Source organism: Balaenoptera acutorostrata, chromosome 18, assembly GCF_949987535.1.
Source record: "Balaenoptera acutorostrata chromosome 18, mBalAcu1.1, whole genome shotgun sequence".
In the NCBI taxonomy this organism is placed as follows: domain Eukaryota; kingdom Metazoa; phylum Chordata; class Mammalia; order Artiodactyla; family Balaenopteridae; genus Balaenoptera; species Balaenoptera acutorostrata.
In genome coordinates this window covers 64,997,399-65,012,772 of record NC_080081.1, presented here as the reverse complement: position 1 = coordinate 65,012,772, position 15,374 = coordinate 64,997,399, and the positions used below count along the sequence as shown (strand labels likewise).

Genomic DNA, 15,374 nt, shown 5'->3' with positions numbered 1-15,374 from the left:
TCAAACCCTGCAGAGTGCAGAGCAGAGGCTCAGGGCTTGACGGCAGCTAATTGTTCCCTGGCAGATGTCAGCTTTGCCTGACTATCTCTCTTAGCGCGTTTGCAGCTGTACAGCAGGCTGACAGCCTCTGGCATTCTCCTCCTGTCTCCATCCTCCCAAATGCACCCCAAATCCCAGCCACGCTGCTTAATTACCACAGGCCCACCTGACGGCAACACGCTTCGATGATTTTATTTGTCATCTTTAGAGCACGTGTAGGAATATTTTTTTTTTTCAGAGACTTCAGAAGTTTGTCCTGTGGATACATTTTCCAAGAGAAAATCCCAACAAATAGGGCAGGGCTGAGTTTCCTAAATGTCCTGATCCCCTGGAAGCTTCTGTTCTTCAGCGTCCCCCAGAGGGACATGTGCTATAATGGCTGCAGACTTGGGGTGGTCCTGCTTCAGGCTCTGTAGCCCAGAGAGTCTCACTTCCACATCCGTGCCTGGCCTGGATTTGGGTTATCTGAAGCTGCCCCTGCAATGCAGCTGCAAATCCAGAGAAAGAGGAACGCAGAACCTGCTCACCAGGGAACAGCTCGATAAGTACACGTTGTCACTGGCAAAGAGAGAGCTGGCAGACAATATAATTACAGTCATTCCAAGAGATTCATTCTGCTGAATTACCCCTTTAGGGGGCAGCCCTCCCATTTCTTTGGTGCCAGTACGATTTAAAAAAGAAAAAAAACAACTCATTGGTAAATTTCAAAATGCTACAGGTAAAAAGCAAACTGCTTTCCTTAGCTCCTTGGTTATTTGTTTAGGATTTTATGTATCTCATTAGAATTGTTTTGCAATAGATTGAGGTCCCTGGCCCTGCCTTTTGGGGGAAGAGAGGAGTCCCAGATCAGAGGGAGGAGATGACCTCAGCTGTATCCCATGGAAACATTAGCTTCAGGACAAAAACAGCACAGACCAAGCCCTGGCAATGCACTCTGTCTACTCATCTATTTCTTAATTTGGTGTCTGAATCAACAGCCTTTGTGGCCAGAGAGGAAGGGGGAAAGTTGTGAAATTTCTTTCCTTGGGAAGCTTGGTTTAATGGACACCTGTTAGTTGTGAATGTCAGACAGAACCCTGGGCTCAGGAGGGTGGATTTCATAACTCTGAACATCCTTCTCATAATCAGTCTGCTGTACAGATTCCGAAGTATTTCTTCTGCTTCATTTGCTCAGGTATCCATTCATCCATTCAATGAGCATTTATTAAATGTGAACTGTGTGCCAGGACTGCACCGAGCACTGGGGATACTGTCACTGTCTTCCAGGGGCTTATAAGCCAGCGCGGCAGGCAGACGTGCAGACAGCGTGGTCCACGCCACTCTGGTGGGAAGCCCACGGCCTGGGGCACCTACCCAGCCTGGGAGAGGGGACAGACCAGGCTCCCTGGAAGGGACCTGAATAAATAACTGGGGGCTGCCTAGAAAGGAACTTTGGAGAAAGAACAAAGATGTTTAATGGGAGAGTCTTTAAAAGTATGGCCAAGTGATGCGCTGTGGAAACCCTCTTTCCAATCTCCTCACAGTCTGGAGCTGGAGATCCATTTCCTGTGAAGGCACTGTGGGCTGGGAGCTCTGTCAGGGATGTATAGGTTGTGCTGACCTTTAAAGGCATGGGTGACACCTGAGCCTGCTGCCTCCCCATGAAGCAGAGAAGGCTGCTTGCAGGGCAGTAAGAGGCAGCCACACAGAGAAAAAGCATGAAAACTCAGGGCTCAGGAGCTTTGCCTCCCCTCAGTTATTCAGTCACTTTTAAGTATTCATTGAATACCTGCTACGTGCACTGGTCCAGGCTCTGGGAGTACAAGCAATTGAATTGCTGCCCTTTGGACCTGTATGTACTGATGGGGAGAGGGTGGCAATCAACAGACAAGTAAATCTATGGTCTGTCAGACGGTGATGGAGAAAGATGATGGAAATGAGGCAGCGGGTGCAGGGTGAAGCGGGGATGAGGGGAGCACACTGGCAGGTGACCCTGAGCAAACACTCAAGGGTGCCAACCATGTGGATCCCCGAAGTGAGCGGGTCCCAAGTGGAGGAAATGGTACGTGCAAACGCCCAGGCAGCAGTGCACTTGTGATGTTCAGGGAGAGGCAAGGAGGCCTGGGGAGAAGGAGTGTGGGAAGGAGCGGGGCCGGGGAACCACCGAAGGCCGAGGGCCTGGGCCGCTCTGAGCGGGAGCGAGATGCCGAGCAGTGGCATCCTGGCAGAGGAGCGGTGCGACATGACTTCTGTTTAATAGGGTCGCCCACTATCAGGTCAGTGCAGGCTCAGACTTCAGAGCAGCAAACTGGGGCCTTGCAAGGAAAAATCGGGGGCCTACGGAAACTGATTAAGCAAAAATATCACAAAACATCTGTTACCCAATTAAGTCCTATGGCCTCTGCCTGGACCCTAGCTTGGCCCAGGCTCTCTGCCTCCGCGGGGCAGGGTTCTTTTTCTGTTAGGTTCAAGTAGGTGAAGAACAAACACGAAACCGAAGCTGCGAGACAGCACAAGCTTTATTGAGCGGCCAAAGAATGGAGAATTGGGAACTAAGTTCACAGATCAACTTGCCACCCACCTGGCAAGAGTGATTTAATTTTAAAGAGTAAAGACAAAGGGAGGAGGTGTGAGGCTAATGACTGGGAGGCATATGCATTAGTCTGCCAGGGAAGGGGCAGGGCCTTTTCAAGGGCGTGAGGTGCCACCCCCCTTGTTATCCTTTTTTGTTCCTTAATGTTTGGTCCTGGCCGCCGGTAGGCGTGTCATTTAATATGCTAATGTAGTCAAATCAGCGTATAATGAGACGCGGGGTCTGTTCGAGGTCAGATTCGTCGCCATCTTGGTCCCAGCTGGTTCCCTCCGGTTTTTTATTTTTTTGCGTGTGGCTTCGTTTCTTATCTCTGGACCCTTTAACTTAAAGACTTAACGTTCGCTCCTGCTAACGGTGGCGGTTTGGCAGGTTTTGAGCAAGGACACTCCTGCTAACAGTGGCGGTTGTTGGGTTTCGAGCAAAGACCTGCAGCAGCGCTGGCAACACACCAGTACGTGAAGGACATTTTGCGGGGTACTTTGGTCCTTATCCTGAGGAGCCAGCGCTCTGGGTGAGCAGAGGTCTGAGCGTGCACGGAGACGACAACTCCGTGAAGGATGGTACATCACACATGTTCACGGAGGTGCAGAGTTTCTCTCAGAAACGGAGCGCAGAGCGGGAATGCTAGGACGAACGGGTAAGAGGGGCGCTCACTTTGTGCCCACACCCTAATGACCACCTTGGCTCTCCTTCTGGGGGTGGGGTTAGTATGTTTCAGTTGCACGTGGGATGGTTGAGGATCGTGTTAGGCAGAGGCGAGCCACTTGCCCTTTCCTGGAGGGGTAGATCTGGAAAGCATAATCTGTCTGTCTCCTTTGGGAGGGGCTAAGTAAACATCTTTTCAATAAAGCAAAGGTCAATACGAAAATTTGAATTTTACTTATAAAACTACCTACGAGGCTTTGCCATGGGGAGAAATCTCAGTCAAGGATCCAAATCAATGATTTCAGGCCAGAAACACTGAAACACCAAGGTGATAAGATGGTGTGAGGTTTAGTTAGCAATTATTACTTAACAAATGACCCCAAGACTTCGTGACTCAAAACAATGATTTGTTATTCCTCGTGATTCTGCTGCCTCGGAGATTCTTCTGCGGGTCTTGCCTGGGCTCGCTCACGCTGTTGTGTTCAGCTGGAGCAGGGCGGGGGGTTCAGCCCAGGGATGGGCACAGCTGGTTTGCTGGGCCATCTGGACCTTTGTATGCAGTAGTGTTTGAAAATATAGGTTTTATTGATATTCAGGTACAGCGAGGCCAGTACCGCTGCATCTCCGGATCAGGAGATGATTGCTATTGAAAAGAGAGTTTGTTTTGCTCAAGAGAAGGAGGCATACAGTGCCTGCACCACAGGGCCACATGGGGAAGCACTAGAGTCAGGTAGGAGGCAGAGGGAGTGAAGGACAGGAGCCTTTCCTGTGGTTTCCATGGGAAGGAACAGGTGAGGCAGGGTGTGCAGGTTTAGGATTGGTGAGTTTGAATCATTTCATCAGGCTCTGGGGCTTAGGGACTGTCCCTAGTTGTCTGGGGTGTTGAAGGCAGGTGGAAAGTGGCCCGGAGTGTGAGACCCCAATAAAGGAGGTGATTGGGGTGTGGACCCTGGATTGGTTGGTTTGTGTATGAAAGGCACACTCATGGGAATGCAGCTTCCTATGTCTAGGAACTGGCCAGCCCTGGGAGGGGCAGTCCCTCCTGGTCAGTGAGCCCCAGATGTCAAAGCATCAGATACAGAAAACAAAAGACACGGTCAATCCAGGTCTCAGGGCCTCTCCTTAAGGGCTCTAGAGGTGGCTTCCTTAGACGATGGCAAGGGCAGCTCAAAGGAGCAAGAGCAGAAGCCACAAGGCTCTTAAGGGTTGGAAGGTGTGTGACGTCACTTCCGTTTGGTCAGAGTAAGTCACAGAGCCACCCCAGATTCATGCTCTTGATGGGAGGGGAGGAACACTTACCCTGTGGAATGGGACGGTTGTTGTAGCCATCCTTGCAGATAATCTACCGCAGACGGGGTGGTTCTAGAATGTTACCAAGGCCTTTCTGAATTGATCAGATCCAAGAGGAAGGGCAGAAAGAAATGGAGTTCCAGCTCATTTGCCTTCGCTGGTGTGTGGACCGGGTGTAACTTCCCTCCCAACAGTTGGTCCCAGCATTGAAGGGCAGTTGGGTATTTGCTCAGGAGCCCACAGGGAACTTTTGCACGTTTAGGGGAGGGTTGACATGGCTCTGAGCTGCTGTCCCTCCCACCACCTCAAGGCCTGGCATCCCGGGAAATGCCTGCCTGCTTTGGCAGGGAGCCCAGGCCTGTTTGCCAACTGTTTGAATGCCTTAGGGTCGGGCTCTCTTGTCTTATTTTCTCCTCAGGAGTTAAAGTCACCCTGTAACTTCTCCCATAGAAGTGCAGATGCTTTATTATAAAAGTGCCATTTGTAAAGCATGTGGAATTGGACCAACACTAGCCAGCATTCACATTAACACTTTAAGGCCCGTGAAGCACTTTCTCATATGATCTTTCTCATATGATTTTCCATGGGAGGACCCTGAGGCAGTGGGGTCTCAGGGGTTCCCTGGGGTGTCTCTATTGGCTTGGGGCCCTAGGAGGTGCGCTGAGCCCATGGGTGAGGCTACCAGAGCCCTACAAACCCTCCGCTATTTCACATGGGGGCTTTAGTGAGTCAATTCTGTCCTCAGTTACCCTCTCTTCTGTCAGGCTGTACTCATTAGGGGATTATTTCTCCCTTTGAATCAGATGCTTCAGAGTCCCCTTAGTGACTGAGAAGTTCACCTTGGCCGGGGATCCTGCGCTGACACCCCCAGATATAGCCCACCCTGCCCACGGCTCTGCCCAGCTCTTGCTCCAAAAACCCCAGCTGGGCTGACCATTTGCCGGGAGTGGATTTCAGTCCCTCGAGAAAACACAGCCTGGGAAAAGCCAAACTGGCTCTCAACTCCGGACCCCCTAATCACCTCCGACGTACAGCGGTAGATCCATTCGGCTGAGTCATTTGTTCTGCTTCTAAGAGTCTGAGCTGGATGCCCACCTGTCTGCTTCAGAACCCCAACAAGTGAAGCTGCCCCAGGAAAGAAGGCTGAGCCCTGTGAGTCACTCTCTAGCGCAGCACCACGGGCCCCTGTCCTTAGACGCGCACGGACATTAACCAGGGATAATGAGGACGGTCTTTCACCGTGATATCCTGTTTCTTTGGAAGCCAGAGTGCAGTCTTTTAAATGCATAGCCCGTGATCACATTGTGCATTTCCTAGAACTCAGAGGCTTCTTACAGGGACCCAGCGGGGTCCAGAGGCAGGGGTTACACTTCAGGATTGCATTTCCAGCTTGGAGGGCGACTTTGCTACTGGGACTTGCCCCCTTGCTCTGCTCTCAGAGGTAACTTGCCAGCCGGAAAAGAAAAAATCTCAGAGAGCTGCTAAAGAAGAATCCAGGCTTTCCTTCGGACACCTTGAAGAAGATGCTGTCCAAACAGATGGGTCCCAAGAGGGCAAAGGCATCTCCCTGTCTGGGGGGAAGGGTCTGGTGCTGATCTAGCCCACGTGGTGAGCGGGGCCCCGCTGCCCTGCTGCACCCAGCTGTGGGGACGGCGGGTGCCGAGGCTGCTCTGAAATCTTGAGCCTCTGTGGTTTTTGCTCCTGAAGTCCTGCTTTTGGGCCTGCTCCTGCTGATGGCTCTTTTCTCCAGAGAGGAACCATCTCTTTCTTCCTGCACAAGCCACCTTCAGCTTGACTTTTCTTCAGCGTGGGGATCTTCTCTGCCAAGTGCTTTGCAGTGTCTCCCTTTCCCCTTAGGGTTCTCAACTAGAGGTGATTTTGACCTCCCCCAGGAAACATTCGTCAGTGTTTGGAGACCTTTTTATTGTAACTGCTGGCATCAAGTGGTTAAAGGCCAGGGATGCACAGGACCGCCCTTCACAACGCAGAACGGTCCAGTCCAGAAGGCTACCAGTGATGAGGTTAAGAAACCTGGCTGATGATGGCATCCCTTCCCCCAGCAGATAAAGTCCAAGATCCTCCCCCTCTGCACTGGTACTTTTCACAATACCTTGAAAACGGGCCATGCTTATTTCATCTCTTTTGATCTAGAGCCTCCTTTTTCCCAGGCACATACCTGTAATTCCTATTCAAGCCTAGGGAAAATTACCCATTACCACTATCTATCACTATCCGTTAGCTACTGGAGGCAAGGTGATGTTTTCCCAGATCTACCTGTTATTCATTATCATCACCATCATCGACAACAATGACCTCATAGTCATCATAAGAACTGCATATATGCTAGTAACAAGCAGTCATTAGTCAATTGGCTGAAACCCCGTGCTACTGAATACAGCTCCTGCCACTGTGTATTCCTCAACTCTACAGGAGGCAGCACTAAAACCGGTCCATGGGCTCATCATCATCGTCATCACCATCACCATCATCACTGTTGTTATCATGGCAAGCCAGCCAACAAGTAATCTTTAAGTCCATGATGAGGAGGAGGATGATGGTGAATAGGAAGCAGCTCTGCAGAGACCACTGAACGCCCAGCGGCCACAAGCCACAGACACTCTGTTCTGGCCTTGAGTGTTCACTTCGCCCAGTATGGACACATTTTTGTAAGGAGTTATTGGCATCTGAGCCCCTGGTGACCAGGTCCTATTTTCTAAGCATGCATGTGCACGTGCGCACACACACACGGAAGACTGTTGGAGAAACTCAAATGATGTCACTAAGTGTGCACATCAGAGCAGGCAGGTTGATGGAGAGGCTTTGGCTGCCCAACTAGGTCTGATTCTGCCAGAGCCTAAGCTCCTACTCAGGTTCTTCTTTCCTGCCCCTGCCCTTGCTTCATTATGGTTACCATCAACTTCTGCAGAACAGAAGTCACAATGCTCAGGAGGTTATCCACTCGCTGGCATCCCATAACCAATGACTGATTGTCATCAGGGCTCTATCAGTTATCTATTTCTCAAAGTATAACTTAGTGGCTTAAGGTAACAATAAACTTTTATTATCTCACAGTTTCTGTGGGTCGGGGATTCTGGAACAGCTTAGCTGAGTGGTTCTGACTTGGGTCTCTCGTGAGGTTGCAGTCATCTGAAGGCTTGACTAAGGAGGGAGGACTTGCTTCCAGGGCGACTCCCTCACCTGGCTGGCAAGATGGCCCTCTTTGTAGATGGGCTGTTCTGTTCTTCTAACACGGCCTCTCCCAGGGCTGCCTGAGAATCCTTGTGAGCTGGCAGCTGGCTTCCCCCAGAGTGAGTGAGCAGTCCAGGAGAGCAAGGCAAAGCGGCAAAGCTTTTTTTTTTTTTTTTTTTTTTTTTTGCGGCAAAGCTTTTTATGATTTCACCTCAGAAGTCACATGGCATTACACGTGCCTCATTCTTATCGTTAGATGCAAGTCACTAAGTCCTGCTCACCACCAAAGGGAGAGGAATTAAGCTCCACCTTTTGAAGGGAGGAGGGCCAAAGAAATTGGAACATATTTTTAAAGCGTGACTGAGACCAACTCTATGGAGCAATTCACAGACATCAGAGCTTCCCTGTGGGACAGGCTGTTGTTAGTTTCCAGCTGAGACCACATGCTTGCTTAGCTTTCTTCTCTGCTAATCTTGTTTCCTTCCCTCTCCTTCTCCCAAGAGCCCTCCCCTAATAATCACTTGAACAAGAATCCCCATCTTGGGCTCAGCTTTTAGAGAATCTGACCTGAGACAACACATTCTTTAGAAAACCGATGTTCTAAAATAAATGATAACTTTCTTAATAAAATGATAACTTTCCTCCAATTTCCAGATTTGCAACATTTCTCTCAGCGATTATTTTTAGCCATCCAGGAGCTGAAGGGTTTAAAATTCTGGTTCAGAAGACATGTGGGGAAATGACCTCTTGCCTTCGGTGGCACGGCAACAGCAACATTTCCTAAGTCTTTAACATACAAGGCCAGGGAAGAGCAAAATGTGGTATGATGGGGTTGAAGCAACGCCCCACCCTCCCTAGGTCCCACCGAGAAAATATAACAAGGCAACTTGGAAACTATCTTCAACATCAGTGCTTTTTTCATTTGCTCTCTTGATTTTAACATCTCACAAGACCAAGAATCCATGTATATTTGTGTTATTCTTTCATCCAGTGCACTTTGGCTTCTTACCTCATCCCTGAAACAGCTCCTTCCTTTGGACCTTCCTAAGAGGAGGTCTCCCCATCCCAAGCCATTCACTTCAGTCCTTTAATTACATGGCCTCTCTGTGCTGCCTGACCCAGGTGACTGACTTCTCCTTCTTAAAACGCTCCTCTCTTGGATTTTGAAACAGGAGGACAGAATGAGAAAGGCGTGGTATGTTTGGGTTAGACGGATAAGCCCAGGGGAGTAATACATAGTTTCTGAGCAAGGCTGGAATGTGAATGAATCCTCTGGGGCCTTCTGCAGGGTAGACTGTAGCCAGGATGGACTGAAGGCAGGGAGAGCAGGGAGGAGGCTACACGTAGACCAGGGTTGATAGAGCCTGACCTGGAGCAGGCAGTGAGCCTTAGGGGAGCAGGTGGAGTCTGGAGACTTGGAAGAGCCACTGTCACAGGGTTCAGTGAGGGGACTTTGGATGGAGTGGGCACGGGGGGAGGGGAGTGAGGAAAATGGAGGCACTGAAGACGTGTCTAAGACTCCTCCTTGGGTGGCCAGTGATGCCATTTACCTGGATAAACTGATGTGTTTTTGTATTTTTGGTGGGGGGGGGAGGGTTATTATTTGTTTCTGAGTTTCCTTGGCTTTATTAACTTCTAGAAGTACCTGTTCCAAGGGCCATCGACTGCTGAGAGAGGTGTGCGGCATGAACGAGCGGGTGGGTATAAGCAGCTCTACCAGGGCACCATCCCCTCTAGCTGGAGTGGTTTCCTTATAGAACCAGGAGTATTTCTGCACTGAATGCCAGAAACTTGACTTCTTAGTAGGTCAAGTACCAGGCACAATTTTCTGGCTGGGCCGAATGAGACTACACCCAGTAAACACACCCCATTAAAGTGTGTAACAGAACTAGATTCTCTTCCTTCACAACCTTGTGAGGACACATGAGGTTACATAAATATCACAAGTCTCAGAAGTTTGAAGCCTTGCTCTTTAAAAAATAACCGTTTTATTGAGATATAATGCACATGCCATAAAATTCAGCCTTTTAAAGTTTATAATTCAGTGGTTCTCTTTTTTTAATTTTTAAAAAATCTCCTTTTAATATATAGTTACATTCCTTTTTTTAATGCTTAGTATTTTTATTGTGTTCACGCATGTGGCATCTTAGCTCCCTGACCAGGGATCAAACCCATGCCCCCTGTAGTGGAAGCACACGGTCTTGACCACTGGACTGCCAGGGAAGTCCCCAGTGGTTCTTAGTATATTCATAAAGTTGTGTAACCATCACCACTTTTGAATTTTAGAGCATTTTCAGCTTTCCACCCCCAAAACCCTGGTATTCATTAGAAGCCACACCTTATTCTCCTTTTTAAATATATATTTTTGCTTTTTAAAGTTTGTTTGCTGTTATTGTTTGCTATTCTGTATCACTTGAATTTCCATATGAATTTTACGGTCAACATGTCAATTTCTGTAAAGAAGCCAGCTGGGATTTTGATGAGGTTGTGTTGAATCAGTAGGTCAATTTGGAGAGTATTGTCATTTTGACAATACTTAAGTCTTCTGATTCATGAAGTCTTTCTATTTATTTAGGCTTCATTTTATTTCTTTCAACAATATTTCATGGTTTTTATTGTACAAGTCTTGCAATTCTTATATCTGTTCTCTGGTATTGTATTCTTTTTGATGCTATTGTAAATAGAATTGTCTTCTTAATTTCATTTTCAGATTGTTCATTGCTAGTGTATAGAAATACAGTTGATTTTTGTATACTGATCTTGTAGCCTGTCACCCTACTATACTTGTTTGTTGGTTCTGATCATTCTTTTAGTGGAATTCCTTAGACATTTCTATATAAGAGATCATGTCATCTGCAAATTATTACTGAGTGAATAAACAAGTAAGAGCTGTGGCTGTAAAGAACATAAGGTGGAGACAGTCTCTAAAAGGTGGCCTTGAGAAGGCCAACAGAATGGGATGCGGATGGAGGTAGGAAAATAAGTCAGGAGGAATGGTAGAGTCAAGTGAGTGGCAGATCATAAAATCACAGATAACTGGTTGTCAGCAGCTCAGTCAGTTTCATAGCCCTTATAGAATTCTGGGTGCCTCTCCTGGGACTCATTTAAAGGATTCAATGGACTCCTTTCAGCAGCATCACCAGTAGCAGGAAAAAGACATAAATCTAAGCCATTCTTGACGTTCAGGATAGTTTCAGGCAAGACTATGAAGCACGCAAAGCGTAGAAGAAGATAAGAACTAAATTTTATTGCCTGCTGTGTACCAACATTTTGCATGTATTGTTTAACCCTCACAGTATTCTTTACAGCTGCAAATTTGAATTGGTCTTTATTTTTTATATACAAATAAACTATATTTGTGTAGTGGTAGCTCAACCATAAGGCACTTGCCCATTTCCCCAATCATAAGACAGGATCGAAAGAGCTCATTTGTCAATTAGTTGTTTGAAAAAATGAACAGCATATAGATATATAAACAATATCCTACATCAGTGATTCTTAACCAGGAGTGTTTTAGGAGAAAATTCTCCATGGATCTCTTGTGTTTTGACGTGTTTTGTGAGCTGGGGGCACTGCACTTTTGTTCAGACTATCTTTCCAACTTTCGTTTCGTGGAAGATTATAAAGCAAATTGCCTTGAGAGACAGAAATAATGTCTCCTTCCAGGGCAGAGGGCAGATTTACTTGGTGTCTAGGGTAATGAAGATAATGTCTCACTCTGGTGTCAATGTTGGGTAGGTTTGCTTGCAGTCCCTCGAAAAGATGTGGGTTTCTTGAACTCGGGGTTTCTCTGCTTTGACACAAACCCACTATGTGCCCAGTTGTCTGCCTGGCCACTCTGTATTACCCTGCAGTACTTGAGAAACAAGGGGACCAACTCGAACACGAAGCTTATGTTGCTTGCCGTGCCATGAGTAATAAAGTCCTTTGTCTCTGACCCAGGAGTCTCATTCTTCTCTAGCACCCATGGAACTGTGGTGGCTAACTTGTGGCAGACTCCCGAGATTCAGATTCAGTATATATGTGTGTAAGTTATATGTATGTATATATATACTTATACATGTGTATGTAAGTTCCGTGGGTGGTTCTGATGCACGTGTCTAGTTGAGAACCACTGTTCTCTTGGTGGTCAGGCAGGCAGGCCTGGGAGGCTGGCTGAGCTTCTAGCAGGGAACAGTTTACAGTCAGAGGTACCCAGCAGGGTTCTGGAGACACTGCACAGTAAGAAGGAGGGTGTAATGGTGTCCCATGGGGCCAGCTGGGCCTGTCTGACAGTCTCAGCTGGCTCTACCTGCTAACACATCGTGTTGGGTGAGGTGGTAGGGAATGTGCATCCACAACTCCTCAGTTCTAGAACAGCCTTCCCCAGACAGCAGTGATGGTGCTGACCGTGGACTTGCCCCTGAGCATTTTAGCCAAGCTGTGGGAGGACTCTCTCTCCTGGAAATTCTGCTGCTGATATGTGTCTCTCGAATTTAAAACAGTCTCTGAAATGATAACAATTTCAATATTTACGACAAGAACCTTATATATGTGTCATATACATCTCTCTCTCTCTCTCTCTCACACACACACACACACACACACACACACACACACACACACACACCTCTCGAGCTGTATGGCTTGTTATATGCTTTGAACACCTTTTGTATTTACCAAACTGTCCTCGATGGCTCTGCTGCAGGGAGCTGGAGAATAAAGAAAGTCCGTCAGAAGCTTTCTTGTGTGCTGAGTTAGATTTTCCACAGGCTGGCTTTTCCTGGGATGTGGAATGTTGGACTTTTCCTATGCTGGTTGTGGCGAGGTCCCAGTGTTTGCTGAATGCTCCTAGAACTTTAACATACTTTGTTCTCCCTGATGAAAAGAGCTTCTCTAAAGCGGGCAGCATCCACAGAAAAGGGATGAGGTATAACCACAAAAAGGAGGAGGGTCAGACAACCCTTGAGAGAGACTGGTGGCGAGAGCATCCTGAGCCTCAGGGATCCTGTATTCTAATCTGAAAAGTGGAGAGAATATTTAACATCACAGGGTACTTTCAGATAATGTGTGTTAAGCATTCAACACGTAGGGAATACTCCATAGTGGTAGTCATAAAGCCGATTATTAGCTGCCCTGTCAGCGGTTTTCCCTTTTCCCCCCATCCCAGGGCAGAGGATCAGGAAAGTGGGCAGTGGTGTAGGTGTCTAGCTGGGAGGGGCGGGGTGGGGAAGAGATTGCAGATGAAGAAATGCCGCCCCTGCTCCTCCTCGGTAGCTCTAGCTTCAACCCTGTTCTGCAGATCTCTGTGCCACTGTCCGCAGGTGGATGCCCTGGTGAACACGCCACTCCATCCCCTCCACCCATTGCCCCCCTGAGAATCTGACTTGAATCTTTTGTCTGGAGGCTCGATTTCCCAGCAGTTATCACAGCATGGGATCTCCACCTGCAGGGTGACCACTCCCACATGTGGAAGGATCCAGAAAACCACCTGCAGACACAGCTTCCCACCCCGAGACTGCAGCTCAAGGGGGCAGTGCTATCAGAGACCACGCTGGTTATGGGCTGTCGGCCTCTCCCCTCAAACCGCCCCCAAGACCACAGGCATCTCAGCCAGGCCAGCCCTGGTTTCTTTTCCTCGGAGTGGCTGTAACTACCGTCCACACATTTGGGTTTGCTCTTTTGCCAATTTCCCAGTCCTTTCACGCCTTTTGAGAGGACACTACCAGTCATCCGATTCCCACCCTCCAGCTACCTGGAATTGGGACTGGGCGATATATTACAGAGCCAAATGCGTGGACACGTGACTCAGACTCGGCCAATCACCATCACCTCATCCTCAGCCACAGTAATTGGCTCTGGGGCTGAATACATCACCCACACCCAGCAAGTCAGAGCCCTCCTACGGAATTTCCGCCTTGTTTGTCTTCTCTTTCATTTTGGCTCGTCCTTAACTGGGATGGCATCAAGCTGGGGTTACCTGTGCTCATGCCCTTGTCCCCTGACACGTGGGAAAAGGAGACCAACACCAAAAGAGAATTTGCTGAGTTGTTGCTGTAGTTCTTTTTTTTTTTTTTTTTTTTTTTTAATTTTTTTTTTTTATAGCTACTTTATTTATTTATTTATTTATTTTTGGCTGTGTTGGGTCTTCGGGTCGTGCGAGGGCTTTCTCTGGTTACGGCAAGTGGGGGCCACTCTTCATCGCGGTGCGGGGACCGCTCTTCATCGCGGTGCGCGGGCCTTTCTCTATCGTGGCCCCTCCCGTTGCGGGGCACAGGCTCCAGACGCGCAGGCTCAGTAGTTGTGGCTCACGGGCCCAGCCGCCCCGCGGCATGTGGGATCTTCCCAGACCAGGGCTCGAACCCGTGTCCCCTGCACTAGCAGGCAGATTCTCAACCACTGCGCCACCAGGGAAGCCCTTGCTGTAGTTCTTGAATCCAGTGGTGCCTGAGGCCACTTCTGTAGCTGCCCTTTCCGTTATCTGAACCAGTAAGTTCCACACTCTGCTTAATGATTTGCGTTGTTTCTGTCATTTCTAACCTTTAAAGTTGTGATTAATACAAACGTGTTCCCCATGCAGTTCCCCAGTGCAGGTGTTGATGTCTCTATCCATTTAATCTCTGATAATAAACAAATGTTGGCTGGCCCCCCAGGTCTTTCAGGCTCTGTCCCGTGTGATGAACCCTTTCTTCTTCACTCTGCCTACAGCATTGCTGTCTTTGCCGTTCATTATTATTATTATTATTATTATTATTATTATTATTATTATTATTATTATTATTGAAGTCATATAAAGCACACGTTCGTTGTTGTTTTTCTGACTTGCTGCAGGACCAGAGTGATTGTGAGCCATCAGACCCCGGTTCAGCTGGAAGAAAGGAGCAGGGTCTGAGATGGGGGGCAGGTCGGTGGCACAGAAAGAACCCATGGCTGAACCTTTGACGTCTTCTTGGTCTGTCTATGGAAAGCCAAAATTTTCTGATGTGGGATCCTTTTTTGCATCTGCTTTCTTACTGAGGGAGACAGAGCTTTTGATGCATTTAATACAGGCAAATTCTTTTTAGATGGCCAAAACAATAGATACAGTTTAAACTTTCTTGATCTCCTGAGCAAACATTTGAGAAATGCAAATAAGGCAGATTAAGCTAATCTCCACTCAAGAAGGTCTTCCTTGGTGGCCTTCCCTTCTGTGGACCTTTGGAGAAAGGAAGCCTTGTGCAAAGCTCCTGCCAGGGTGTTCAATCACTATGGCAAGATGGATCGGTGTTTACTGAGTGTGTGCCTACAATTCTTTTTTTATTTTGTATTTAAAAATTTTTTTGCCTACAATTCAAAGAGAAGGAAGGATGGGGAATTCCCTGGTGGTTAGGACTCCGTGCTTTCATTGCCAGGGGTGTGGGTTCGATCCCTGGTCTGGGAATTAGGATCCCACAAGTCGCATGGTGCGGCCAAAAACAAACAAAAAAACCCAAACAAAGAGAAGGAAGGGTGGACTTACACTGTTTGTCATAGAATAGAAAGAGATATGAACAAATTAGCTGAGAACACTTATTGGGTTAATGCTATGTTTCAGTCTGGGTGCTGTCAAGAAAGGAGATCCCAGGGCAGGGAGTTTAGGAGAAGGAATTAATACAGCATGCTAGCTGTAAGGGGTTGCAAG

General features: G+C 47.9%; 1 protein-coding gene across 1 annotated transcript in view; it reads left to right on the top strand.

Annotated features, from left to right (window-relative positions):
- Positions 1–1,130: 1,130 nt before the first annotated feature.
- TMEM272 (transmembrane protein 272) overlaps positions 1,131–15,374 on the top strand; it is an 86,811-nt gene continuing 72,567 nt past the window's right edge. The window contains exon 1 of the mRNA XM_028161741.2: positions 1,131–1,213. The gene's annotated coding sequence lies outside the window, so the exon portion shown is untranslated. The remainder of the gene's footprint in view (positions 1,214–15,374) is intronic.